At 54.6% G+C, this 13,204-nt stretch overlaps 1 protein-coding gene across 1 annotated transcript in view; it reads right to left on the bottom strand.

Moving 5' to 3' along the window:
• Positions 1-10,803, bottom strand: part of Fam222a (family with sequence similarity 222 member A) — a 44,756-nt gene extending 33,953 nt beyond the window's left edge. Inside the window, exon 1 of the mRNA XM_008848978.2 lies at positions 10,645-10,803. The gene's annotated coding sequence lies outside the window, so the exon portion shown is untranslated. The remainder of the gene's footprint in view (positions 1-10,644) is intronic.
• Positions 10,804-13,204: the final 2,401 nt, after the last annotated feature.

Below are 13,204 nucleotides of genomic sequence, written 5' to 3'. Positions count from 1 at the left end.
ACTCCAAGCAGTGGGATGACAGCAGGGACTCAGAACTATCTCATCTCCTTCCAACATTACAGCTGCCCTAGGAGGGAGTAACAGGATGGCACAATGGTCACAGACCCTGGGGTCCAGCAATATGGTTCAAATCCTGGCTGTAGGACCCTGGGCTCCCCTCTCCTGGTGGGTAAGTGTACTACTCTCCCTTAAAGGGTCGAGAGCAAACCACCTCATGATGACCCGAGGCCCGGCAAGCTTGAACAAGGAGCTGTTCCACCAAGTCCCAGGGGGAGAACTAAAGCCCTGAAGGTAGGTGGCCCAGGGCTTGGCATATAGAAGGCAGGCAGCCATTCCAGGAGCTGGACCTAGCATGTCCAGCCTGGTGGATTTGAAGCCTCATGACTCTGAAGAATAAGCAAACAACTTTCAGCAGCTTTTTCTTACTTTCCAGATATTCTCAGCTCTGAAGACCAAGGCCCCAGAGAATCTGCAGACTGCAGTGGGCAGGGCTACAGACCTGAGTCTCTCCTCTGACCCATCTCCCTGGCTGACCCACTGGAGCCCTGGTCCTGCCACACAAAGTCCCTGTTTCTTTCCTACCCGCCTGGGCTATGAGCGGCCAAGTGAACAGCGAAGTACCAAGTAATTAAGACGGCGTGCACCATCCGGGCGCCTGGGAACACTGTGGAGTTTCCCTTTTATGTTTATAGCAATTGTATGAAAATGTGCGACACGGAGCGGCACCAGCTGACAAATGAGATGAAACAGACAGGATTCCGGGCCGGCTTTTTTCCGGGCCTGATTGGCATTAATTGTGAGCGTTTACAAAGCACAACTCGGCGCCTGACATTTGCTTCAAGCGAACGTTTCCTTCTAATAGTTTTAATGATTACAATGGAGCTGGTGATCACCACAGGGCGGGGGTAGGCTGCCTGGTGCCTGGCCTGGCTGGCCCAGGTCTCAGAGGATGGAGCCCTCTCCAGCCCCATTTTCCTGGCTACCTGCCATAAGAGGGCTGTGCCAGGTGCCAGGTGCCAGGCTTTGGGGCACAGGAGGGAACCCCAATCTGGACCTGGCTGCTGGCACCTAGAGTGCTGCCAGTTTAAAAAGCTGACAGAGAAACAAGCAGTTACAGGCCCAGGGCAGAGAGGGAGGACGGTGGGCAGAGAAAGGACACTGGTCTGGCTCTGAGGCTGAGGGGCTTCAGTTCCTCATGGGACAGGAAGGACCCCACACGTACTGACTGCTGGTTTCTTACAGTGAGACTTTGACTAAGTCTCTTCCTACTCTGGGCCTGATTCTCCTCACCTGTCAAAGGGAGTTGAGGGGATGCATTCAGACCAGGATTCTAGCCACAGCTCTGGTCTCTGAATGAATGAATGACCTTGAGGAATCACTTCATCTGAATCTATTTTCTTCACCTAGAGAACTGAACTCAGAGGGTGATTTCTAGACTCTAGGGGAAAAAGGAGGTCATGGGGGAACTCTGAATTCCTGACAAACCAAAGCTCTATGTTGCTCTCTCTCTGGAGAGTGCTGCACATGCCTGACTCATGGGCTGACTCACTAATCCACTCTCTCGTGCACTCACTGGCTTTCTTAAGCACTCATTCACTGGTTCATGCACTCATTCACTCCTGCATTCACTCACGTGCTCATGCACTCGCTCACTTGTGCTTGGTCCCTGGCTCATGCACTCACCTGCTCACATATTCACACATTCCCAAAGGCATCAAGTATCCTGATTAGGATTACTTGAACAATGCACAGAGCCTCCTAAGGGCCTCCCTGACAGGGCTCACAGCCTCATGACAGGAGATGACAAACAGTTACAAACACATTTTATGCGGTGCTCCATCATCCTTATCTCCAATTTACAGACCGGGAAACTGAGGCATGGAGAGAAACAGACTAAAGTCAGTTGGGGAATCAAACCCAGGCAGGTGGCCTCAGAGGTGAATCCTCTCAGAAGCTGCCAAGACTAGCCCCTCAGGTCCTGAGGGGAAGCTCCAGCTGGGGACTGATCTCCATGGATTGCCTTTCTGTCTTGGTGAGGTTTCACTTACAGAACCAGGCAGGGCACCAGGGCAAGGGGCACCATGGGGACAAGGGAGTCAGTGAGGCTCAGGCAGCCCCATCCTCCTGGAGTTCCATTTCCCACATACCCAATGGTCACTTACTCTTGGCTGAATGCCAAGTCTGGTCAGAGGCATGCAGAAGGCCTTCACCAGGTGTATGAGAAAGGCAGCCCACAGTACTAGAACCTTTCAATCTTGCCAGCTCACGGTGCAGGAAGCTCCTAGGATGAGCGCCAGTTCTATGCTGGTTCCAATCAAAACACCCTGGCAAAATTTTTTGAGTTAGTTTAGGATTGTAGTGGTGAGAGAGGAAAAAAAAAAAAGAAAATAGGGGGATTTTTTTCCCCCTTTTGCATATGGTGGCACAGATGGACCCATGATCCATAAAAACTGTTTGCAATTAAACTCCCACTTTGCATGGCTGGATTTGTCAGTTGCCTGAACCACAAGTGTGGGGCTCCACATTGACAGACTGGTTCTGTGGGATGAGGCAGGGCAAAATTCTACAGGATAGGCAGAAGCCCAGGAACCTGTTCAGGGCATGGGACCTGATGGATGGATGGAGAGGGAGTGACAGTAGCCACATCAGCTTCTCCTCTGGGCACCCCCTGGACTTTACCAGAACGTAGAGTAGAGCCAAGCATCTGGGTGGGGCCTGGCAGCCTCCCTGGCAGCGGGGTCCTGGCCAGCACTGGGTGCTTGGACTACAGGGACAGTGAGATGGAGCTAATCATGCACCAGACACTAGACCTGGAGCCTGGGACACACTGGAGGGTGGTTGCGTGGTATGTGCCATGGTGGGGGGTGTCCATTAGCCACAGTGCAATTTCAAGTTCAGGGCCAAGGAGCCAGAGATTCTGGTCCAGTTGGCAGAAAGGATGGAAAATGGTGCCAGGAAGAGCTGCCAAAGGCCAGAACCAACTTCCTCTTGTCTCCAGAGGACTTAGCTGAGCCGTCACACAAGGAAAGCAGGTACTGAGACTCTCTCAAGAATTTGAGCTTGCCCTTCCAAACTAATGGGCTCTGTCTATGTCAGTGACTTTCCATAGGCTTCTACAGTGGGAATGAAGGACCTGTATGCCTCCTGCTACCCCTGGGATCGAACTGCCAGCCTGCCACGCCAGCTGTTGCCCTGGGATGCTCATTTGGGTTAAAAAATGCCTCATTTGGCTTTGGGACATCCAGAGATCACTAATAATTGCCCCCTGATGAAAAGAAATAAGGTCCTAATGGACCCTTCCCTACCCCCTCCAAGCTGGGAGAGAAAAGTCATAAAAATAGCTTGTTATCTCACCTATTGAGGCTCCGACGGGATGTTATTGCTAATTGGGTATAACATCCTTGTCTTGTTCTCTCAGAAGCTAAATCAAGAAAGCACCACTGCTGTGAACTAATTATATCTCCGGCCTGCAGCCTGCAGCTTGTCTATCCCTTTATTGAGTTAAAAAATGGTCACGAACCTTCATCTTTCATTCCCCCAAGCGCTGGGCCCACACTGCCCACCAGGCGAGACTGCTAAGGTGCAGACAGCCCAGGGAAGGTCTAGAAGGGGTCCTGGGCACAGGAAGCAAGACTGTGGAGGGTTGGAAGGTCTTTGCCTAAGGTAGCTTCAAGGTCTCCTCCTCTGCTGCTCCCCTTCAGGCCTGGGTGTTCTAACTTTTCCTGGAGAGGGACTATGGGCTCTCTCCTCCTAGCAGCTGGACCCCCACGGAGCTCAGGAGCATTTCAATTCAGCAAGCATGTATGCATTCATTCCTCCATTCAACAGTTCTTGGATGCCTACCTACTGTGTACCAGGCACTGTCCTGGCTAAAGCTTCCAGTAGACCAGTGGCAGGTACCCCAAACACTGCACCCTGGGTTGGTAGAGATGCTGGATACTTAGATGGGATGTCAGAGAGCTCAGAGAGTTGCTATCACCAAATGCCAAGGACAGTCTTGGCTCCCTCCAGTTCCCTCTCCACATCTCTGCCACACCCTGCCATTTATTGGCAGGTCCTTCCAGCTGTCATACTGTTCCCTCCACCAACACTGCTTTTCCCAGTGCTGCCTGTCAGAAGTCCACCAACCTTTAAGGCTGCCGAAGAAATGTTACCTTGTCCAAGAGGCTGTCCCATCTGCCTGACATCCCCAGGCTATGGCCTTGGAGTCCCAGGTTTGAAGTATGTGAAACTCTGTTGCCTAATTGTGCTGAACCTCAGTTTCTGCATCTTTGAAATGGACTGAGTTCTTCCTAGAGGTAAGGAGAGGTATGGAGGTACCCCATAGGGTGATGAATGAGAGGGTGTCTAGGAAGGACTAGTTCTCAGGAAGAGTTCCATTACCCATAACCAATAACTATAAACAAATTCCAGGGCTGCAATGTGCACAGGGGATAGGAGTTGGAAGAATGTATCTATCCCTCGTTGAAACAGTTCTCACAGCAGAACAACCCTTATGCTCAGAGAAGGTCCCCCAAATCCCTGGCCTTGGCTCCCTGGTCCTCTGTACCACATGGAGACAGCAGAGGGACCCTGAGCTCATTAAGGCCAGGCAGCCAACCTGTTTCAGCTCATAAGCTCTGCTGACTGATTGTCGCTGCCTGCCCAGAGCTCTGGAAAGAACCCAAGGTCAGGAAAAAACACAGTAGGGGAATAGGGCAGCGATTGATTGGCAATGTCTGCCAAGGGCACCACAGCATTAAGGAAAGCTAGGCCTGCCACAGGATTTACCATCCTTGACATTTTATGAGGGATGTAGTTGTGCCTGGGTTGAAATCAAGGCAATTTTCACAGGTTGTTCAGAACATGAAGAGTCAGCTGTCCTGTGGTAGGGTTCCCTGAGCTCCACTCAGGCATATCTGCCCGTGACAGCCCCATCTTCTCTTTCTCTGGAAGCCCTATGCTTTAGGCTTTCCTTTCACCTTGCTGAGCACCACTCACACAATGGGGGGGGGGGCAAAAAACAAAAGAAACACCTTTGGCAGAATAATAGAAGGATTAAACGAGAGCACAAAAGGCCAAGGCAGGAAGCTCGGTCTAGCACACAGATGTCAAAGGTAAGTCTCATGACAGGCAGAGGTATTTAAAAAGGAAGGGCAGAAAGCCAGTAATCATTAGGCCTTCCCCCTCCAGGAAGCCCTCCTGAGCTACTCCAGCTGTACCTTTCTACCTGTGATTTCCCAGCATGCTTTGAGAAAGCCAAGTTCCCCTGCGGGGCAGGGACCATGGCCATCTCATCCTCCAGCTTCCTGGCACAGTGGCCACAGATCATGAACCCCTCTATTATAGCAGGCAACCCAATCTGAGGTCTGAGGCCTCTCCCTTGGTATTTGCAACCTTCTGAGACCACTAGGATCTGTTCACCTTTGCATCCCCAGCACCTGGCAGGGAGCCTGGGACAGAGGAGAGAATCCCTCTGGTTGAGCAAAAATAGTCTTTCCTGTTCACTGTCCACTTGCTCCCATTTTGGCCAGCCTCACAGTCTCCCTCTCAGGTAGACTCTGGGCCCACCTCACAGATTAGGAGGCTACACAGATGCTGAGGGTATATGGCTTAGAGAAGCTTGCCACCTCTGCCTCTGCTGGTGCCAAGTCCAACCTGGGCTCTGCTAGGCAGCCACCTGTCCCAGAAGCAAATCCTGAAGCAGAGAGCTGGTGGCTGGACTCCCTCGTCCAAAGGAGACTCCTTTCCCCACAGGCGCTGGTCATTAAATTCTGTGTCATTGAGTCTCTGTTCCTGGGAGCCTGTTCATAGCCAGTTCCTCTGGCCTCACCCCATGACCTCCCAAGCCTTTGTCCCTTGGGCCCTCTACACAACAGGAGTTCCCTGGGGCCCCAAACAGCTGCTAGGGCTGGACAGTGGCTTGCTATGGGGATGAGGTGACTGGTCAGGGCTTGAGCCTAGCTCACCCATCTCGACAGCTCCCAAGAGTGTCCTGTACACACACCTTTCCCACCCACAAGCCCATAGGCAAACTGTTATTGCTCTTATACTAGTAAGGAAACTGAGGCCAAGAGGGGTCAAGCAGCCTGTTTGGGAACATACATGTCCAGTGACCACGTAGGAGCTAGAGTTCCATCCCAGGCAGGGCTAAGGACTCAAGTCTCTTGCTGACCTCTTTAGCTCCCAGGACATGATGTAGCCCCTCCCCTTCCCTGAACCACGTGGGATCCTTAGCTTGGACCTCAAGGAGTCTCTCCAACACCTCACTAGTTTATCCCTCCTTTACCTTTCCTCCTCAGGCTTTCCCCTCCAGCCCTGCTCCCACTCAATTCAGGGCCCTACAGACTCACCTTACTCTATAAAGGCCTCTCCTTCTTGGAGCTTTACTGTCCCATGGGCAGTGGTCACACCAGGGTGCCCTCATCAAGGCTGAGTCTATTCAAAGGAGCTAGCAAGAGAGGCGAGCCAAGAGATCCTTAACCCACCCAGCTTCTCTTCACTACCCCCCTCCCCACCTCAGCTACCCACAGTCCTCCATCTCCTGGCTGTGTGGCCTTGGGCATGGACATACCCTCCCTGTGCCCACCAGTAAAATGGGTAAGGGGGTCTGAGAGGGGCTCACCATGTAGGAGCCCCCTTGTAAGGGTGCTGTAAGAGTAATGGCCCTGCCCTGGAACTGAGTCTTTTTTTTTTTTTGCACCAAGAGACAGGGAGAGGTGGACATTATGCTAATCACAGGCATAAAACGGCACTATGCCCAGATACCAGGCATCTATTGGCCATGTGGCTCTGAGCAGGTGGTTCCTTCAGGGGCCTCTATTTCCCTGTCAATGAAATGGCACTAACTCTGCCCACGGGAATGTAAGCTCCTCACCAGTCACTGGCTTGCCTTTTGTTTGAGGCGCTCAGTAGGCATTCAGCTGTTTCTCCGCTAAGCAATCAGTGGTCCAGGTGGAAGGAATGTACTCCCCCCACCAGCCTCCATCCCTTCGCAGAATCCCCCTCTCCACCCCCAACCCGGGCAGACTAAAATAGTCATTAGGCAGATTTCAAAAGATGTCAGTAGCTTATAATTATAGTCGACATCCTTCTGAGATAAAAGTGATTACCTTGGATGCAAATCGCTTAGCAACCAATCAGGGCGGCGGGCGGCGCCCGCGGAGGTGACCGGCGGGCAGCGCAGCCCTCCTCCCTCGGCCGCACCGCACAGGCGGAGAAAGCGCACAATAGCTCTTGACACGCAAATGGGTTAACACAATAAGGCGGCTCCGGCCGCTACTGGGGGAGAGCAGCAATTCCCCGGCCCGCAGGAGGTAATAAAGCGGCCCTTTTGTGCGCGCCTCCTCGTTCTCACCCCCGCCCAGCCTGGAGGAATCGCTGCCTGATTGAATTACGGTTCATGAATACGAGCAGCTAGCCTGCTTCCTCCCGGCTAGGGAGGGTTGGCAAAGCAGAGGGGCAGGAGGGAGGTTGGGGAGAGAACCGGGCAAGGCTCCAGAGGCCCCTGGCACTCTGACGGGAGCCACGTGTGCCCAGCAGGTGGGGGCGCCCTTGCAGGGGAACTGGAATGGTAGAGACCCCTGCCCTGGAACCGAGTCTTTTGCTTTTGGCTCCGAGAGACTGGGAAGGCTGGGCATGATGTTAACAGCAGGTGTAAAACTGCATTTATGGAGCACTCACTGTATGTGACAGCCTGCACCACACCCCTGGGCAGTGTGTGCCACTTGAGGCTCCCCCTCTGGAAGATGGGGAAACCATGGCTCAGCCAGGCACAGCTATACATCCAGGGTCACACAGCCAGTCAGACCAAGACCAACCCATTCCAAAATTTGCTTCTGGCATGTGCAAATGCCACCTGGGGAGTCTCAAAGTTCTCATCAAGGGGGTCAGGCAATACCGCAGGGCCTACCTGTAGTTCAGAGCACTGCAAGGCTCCAACAGTTAGGACACGGATGAGCTTACATGGCATCAGACAAGTGAGCGGATTCCTGAGAAGGTTGCAGGGGTGCTATCACCCGAGATTCTAGAACACAGCCACCTGAGGGCCACCCGGCCCCATTCAGTCCTTGGATAGCTGTGGCCCACCAGAAGAAACCTCCTGATTGCTCTTCTATTTGTCCCTTCTGGGATTCATATGACACCCTCCCACGGGCACGCCCCCACCTGATGCTAGGTCAGGGGCTCCATCTACTAAAGTGCCATCTACATCCCTGCCTTCCACCAGCTGAGTGCCTGCCAGAAGGCTGGGAGCCCGGTGCAGCTGAGGGTGGCCTTGAGGCCCTCCAAGTAAGCAAAGGGGGCCAGGCAGGCAGATGACAAGGCGCAGAGGCTGGCTCTCCTGTTTCTGGCAGGTGGGTTTCATGCTATGCATTCCTTCCCCAGGTGCTAGAGCAAGGGGTCCAGCAGGTGAGGGAGCAAGCTGAGCTCAGGGTCTGGTAGAAGTTGCCACTCTGCTCAACCGTGTCCTGGAGGTAATGGAGAAATAGGTTCAATTCTGGGTTTGGGGGGAGGTGTAGATGAAGCATCCCTCCAAAGGCCGTCTTGTGCAGAGACCCCTCTCCAAAGACAGGGGTGCCTTCCCTCTACCCAGGGACAAGGCAGTGCCTCCACTCTCCCCATGGATGGAGTCAGGAAGGCCCTGGGGACTTGGAAGCCAGGGCCATGGAGGCCAGCCCTCTGCAGCTACTTGGCTGAGCACCCAGGGAACTGCTCACTTCCTTGGCTTGAGCCTCACCTTCCTCATCTGCAGAATGGGTCACAACGTGAGTCACTCCAATAAGCATGTGAGATGATACAAAGTGCCAGGCGCTCAGGCAGATGCTGGGTAAACTGGCACTCCCCCTGCTCATCGTCTGGTGCTCACTGCCAAGCTGAGGGAAGGGAACAGAGGGAGCTGCCCAACTTTGACAGCCTTTCCCTCTGCTTTGGCTGAGGAAGTGTAAATACTCCACAGAGGGCCTCCAACCACCTGTGTGCATGGAGCTCTGGCGCACACTCCAAGTTGGAGTTTGTTTCTAAACTGGGAAGCGACACGAGGCCATGCAAACAGCCCTGTGCCCACAGCTCCCTATTCTCCCCCAATCTGCTGTTGCAAGGCTGTCTTCAGAAGCTTGTGTTTAAAGATACCCTTTAAGGATACCCTTTCAGCCAGAAATACCATTCCCTGTCAAACCCCCAAAGCAGCCTCTCTGATACTCTATTGACCTGTTCATCTGAGTCTGGTAGGAGGACGAGAAAAATGTTCACTGTGCAGAACTAGGCCAGGCTTCTCAGAATGCCCCTCACTCCTTTTGTGCCCTCATCCGGTCTCTCACTGCCGGGGCAATGGCAACCATTCTAGAACCTTTTTCCTAGAAATGTGATCTTTGCTGTTTCACCCACATCTGATGCTGGCAGTAATTGCTGGGATGCACATGCACACAGAAGCAAGATGTGGCTTAGGGGTTTTCTCTGGGCTCTGAGCTGGACAGGGTCAATGCTGGAGTTTGGTGGGGAAAAGGAGGGCTCTTGTCCTCTCCACCCATCCTGGTTGGCCCCTGGCTGGGATTCCATGTGCAGACCTTAGTTCCGACTTGCCCCACATCCTCCTAATAAGCATCAATCACACTGCCTGTCAAAATCATCTTAAACACGGTAAGGAGAATGGCATAGGCAGTTCCTCGATCACCTTCTCTGGCTGGCAGGCAGAGCATTCACATTTTCAGGAGAGAGTAGCCTGTTTGAAGGCTGAAGCCTGCATTTCTCTGGGGATCCTGGGAACTTCAGCCTGCTGGCTGGGTATATAGTGGGGTTCAGAGAAGCCTCCCTTTTAGCATCCTGCTTAAAAAGCATTAAGTTGCTCTGTCTGGGAGTTCTGAACTCTGCCAGGAGACATGGGCAAAGTTCTGAACACCTGTCCTTGGGAGGAGGGGCATCAGCAGGGGCAGCTGGCACTGCCTCCCTCCCCCACCGCTGGTGATGCCCAGGGATTTAAGTCATAAGATTGCAGTGGGAGGATGGGGGCAGTTGGTCTTACCCTGTCGCTATCCAATGACATCGAGGCCTGCCCATTCTGGCCCTGGGTCAAGGCCAACTGCATTGTCACAGCAACCCTGATTACATCACAAGTTGGACCGTGATGTCACATGCAGTCGTACAGGGAACATGCTGTCCCTGTGAGTTATTTGGGGGATAAGTGCTGAATGGAAAAGTCCTGCTACGATTAAGCCCCAGAGGGCATGATCCTCAGGCATGGGTTGCGGGACCCCATATATCCTCTGAGCCATGACCCTTTAAGATCTCAAAGGTTGCTGTGAGAACACTAAATGCTGGTCCATCCTGAGGACTCCTCAATGTCTCTCCAGGACTGCAAGAGTTCCCTGGGAATTTTCAGAGGGCAGAGCCATTACCTTTGTCTGCTTCATGGGTGGAGTGACCTTTCCTTTCTGGCATCTGCCAAAGCCCAGCAGAATACCCACCCACCAGGGGTCCTCACTGCCACTGCAGTCACTGGCCACTCCAAATAAGTTATGTGGGCGGGACAGGGGTGGACAAGGAGCATGCTGCTTCAGGGTGCCCAACAACCTAGGGCCCCTTTAGGCCAGTCCAGGCTGCCCGAATGCCAGGGAGTGCCCCCAGTTAGAGCCCAGAACCCTACCCCCGACCCCCACCCCCGCCACTCACCGGATCAGCCTGGCGGTGGAAGGGCACCAGGTCTCAGAGGCCACAACGCTCCAGTCGGCGGTTACAACCAAGCAAGGACGGCAGAGTGTAGCAGTGGAAGCCCCACTCGGGGGCCGATGCCCTCTCCGGGTGGGAAGGTGAGCTATAGGTGACGGTGATCCTGGTGCCCAGAGGCGTGGTCCGAAGTCGGGGTGGGGGGGTGCTTCTCCGCTCACCACCGGTCGCGTCCACCCGGGACCCGGGCCGCTCGGGCGCTCAGGCGACGCATCCTCGCCGGAGCCTGTGCTCCACGCGTCCGGCGGGAGGCGCTGCGCCTCCCCTCGGGGCCCCGCTCACCGCTGCAGCTCTGCCCGCGCCTCTCCCAGGGCGCCCTCTCGGTCCGCGCTGGGAGCCCGGCGGCCGCGGCCCCTCTCCAGCCCCAGCTGCAGCCTGTCTTTGTTGCTTCCTCTCGCTCGCTCGCCCGCCCACCCTCAGCTTGCAGCTCCGGGGTGTGCTCCGGGATGAAAGGGTCGTCCTCCAAGGATTGCACGCACCTGCAGCGGCCCCGGCTCCACGTCCCGCACGCACCGGCCCCCGCAGGTTGCGAAGAGCAGGGGAGAGCCTGCACCGGCCCCTCCTCCTCCGGCTCGCAGCCCCGGGTGTGGGGGGAGGGGAAGCCGGAGAGCAGCGACAGTGGCGGCCGCAGCGAGCGGCGGAGCCTGGGATGCAGCTCCGCGGGCCTTGGAGCGGAGGACTAGCAGATGCGGTTGGCGCAGGGAGGACTCGGCGTTGGAGAACCGTGTACCGGGCGTGCGAGCTCCAGGGCTGCAGCAGGGGCGGTGCGCGGCGGTCTCTCACGCGCCCACGGCCCCGGGCTCCGCACCGGGCTCCCGGGGCCGCAGCCTCGGCGCGCTCGCCTAGCCTCGGGCCGGGTGCAGCGCGAGGCGCCCCGCAGGCAGCGGGCCCGGCTTTCCTCCTCCCCTGTCCGCGCGCGCAGCCTCCTCACTAAGCTGCCGGCCCAGGAGTCCTGCCGCTGCTCACCTCCAGCGCGACTGACAGGCGCGAGCGCCCGCAGCGGCCGCAGCGTCTAGCCCCCCGCCCACCCCCCGCGTCTCAGCCCAATCAGCGGCGGACGAGAGGCGGTTACCAGGGTGACGCGGCGCCGCGTCCTCCGGGGGGCGGGGCCGGAGGCCGCCACGCGCGCTTTTCGCGGCAAAATTCAAAGGCCGGCAGGGCGGCCCTCCAGCCTTCTTCCCCTAGCTGGGACCAGGCGGGGCCTGTTTTGTAAGGACTGCAACTCCCAGTATGCTGAGCGCTTGAGTCGAGCGAAGGGGCCCCGACTGGACACGCAGGGCATGCTGGTACTTGTAGTCCCTTTGTCAAAGACCTAGGATTAAAAAACCACTTTCTCTCCATCCCTCCCTCCCTCCCTCCCTCCCTCCCTCCCTTCCTTCCTTCCTGTTTTTTGAGACAGGGTCTCACTGTGTAGCCCTGGCTGGCCTGGAACTCTTATGTAGACCAGGTTGGCTTCTAACTCAGAGATCCACCTGCTTCTGCCTCCTGAGTGCTGGGATTAAAGGCGCGCTCCACCACGCGAAAATAGCCAATATCATTTATTGAGCGCCTGTATGGGAATAAGGCATTGTGCTAAGTGTACCATCTGCATAGTACACTTTACTTTTGGGAAAGGCCCTATGAGGAATGTGTTAAAGATAATAGAAAGAGATGGTAGTGTAGTTAAATGGTAGCAGGCAAGTGTGCAAAGCCCAGGGTTCAATTCTTAAGAGCAACACACATACAGCAACTAACATTAACATAGCAAAGTGCATATAAGCTCACATTTATGTGAGCTAGGCATTGTCACCTACATTTTATAGATGAGAAAACTGATACAGTAGGCCCTGTGTCACATTCTTAATTTACAGAAGAAACAGATTAAGAGATGTGAAGCATCCTGAATGTTTTGTACCAAGGAGTATTTTGGGCAACGATGGACTTTTGGAGATCTGTGGAATACAAACTACAAACCCCAAACCACACTGAGCTCTTTGTAAGTAAGCTACACCCCAGAGATGAATATGGTGACCAAGAGAGGCAAGCATCAGTATTGTTTTCTCTTTTTATAAGACATTTTCCAATATGTTCACACTGGTCTCAAATTCCTAGGTTCAAACAATCCTCCTGCCTCAGCCTCCAGAGTGCTGGAGGAACTATGAGTGTGTGCCACCACACCCAATGAGGGCCCCAGTATGCTCTTCCATTTGACAGATGGGGACACTGAAGCATGATGTCACATGAGCCTTTCTAAGTGGCTGCTTCCGTTTTTATTTGCCTGACAGCCCACAGGCGACACTGTCTTTTACAGATAGGGAAATTGAGTCCTGGGAGGGGCAGTTCCCTCAGTTGCTAAATGTCCATCACACAAGTTGGAGACCTAGTTTTCTTGGCAGAAAGTCAGGATCCCTACAGAAATGTAAAGCAGCAGCCAAACACACCCCTGCCAAGTTCACACTTTGGGCTTTATCTCCCTGACACCTGGGGTTCCCAGAAACTGGGTGGGATTCTAGCTAGCTCTGCCCTT

This window comes from Nannospalax galili, unplaced genomic scaffold (genome assembly GCF_000622305.1).
Source record: "Nannospalax galili isolate Female #2095 unplaced genomic scaffold, S.galili_v1.0 scaffold103, whole genome shotgun sequence".
In the NCBI taxonomy this organism is placed as follows: Eukaryota; Metazoa; Chordata; class Mammalia; order Rodentia; family Spalacidae; genus Nannospalax; species Nannospalax galili.
This window is presented reverse-complemented; position numbering and strand designations above follow the sequence as displayed.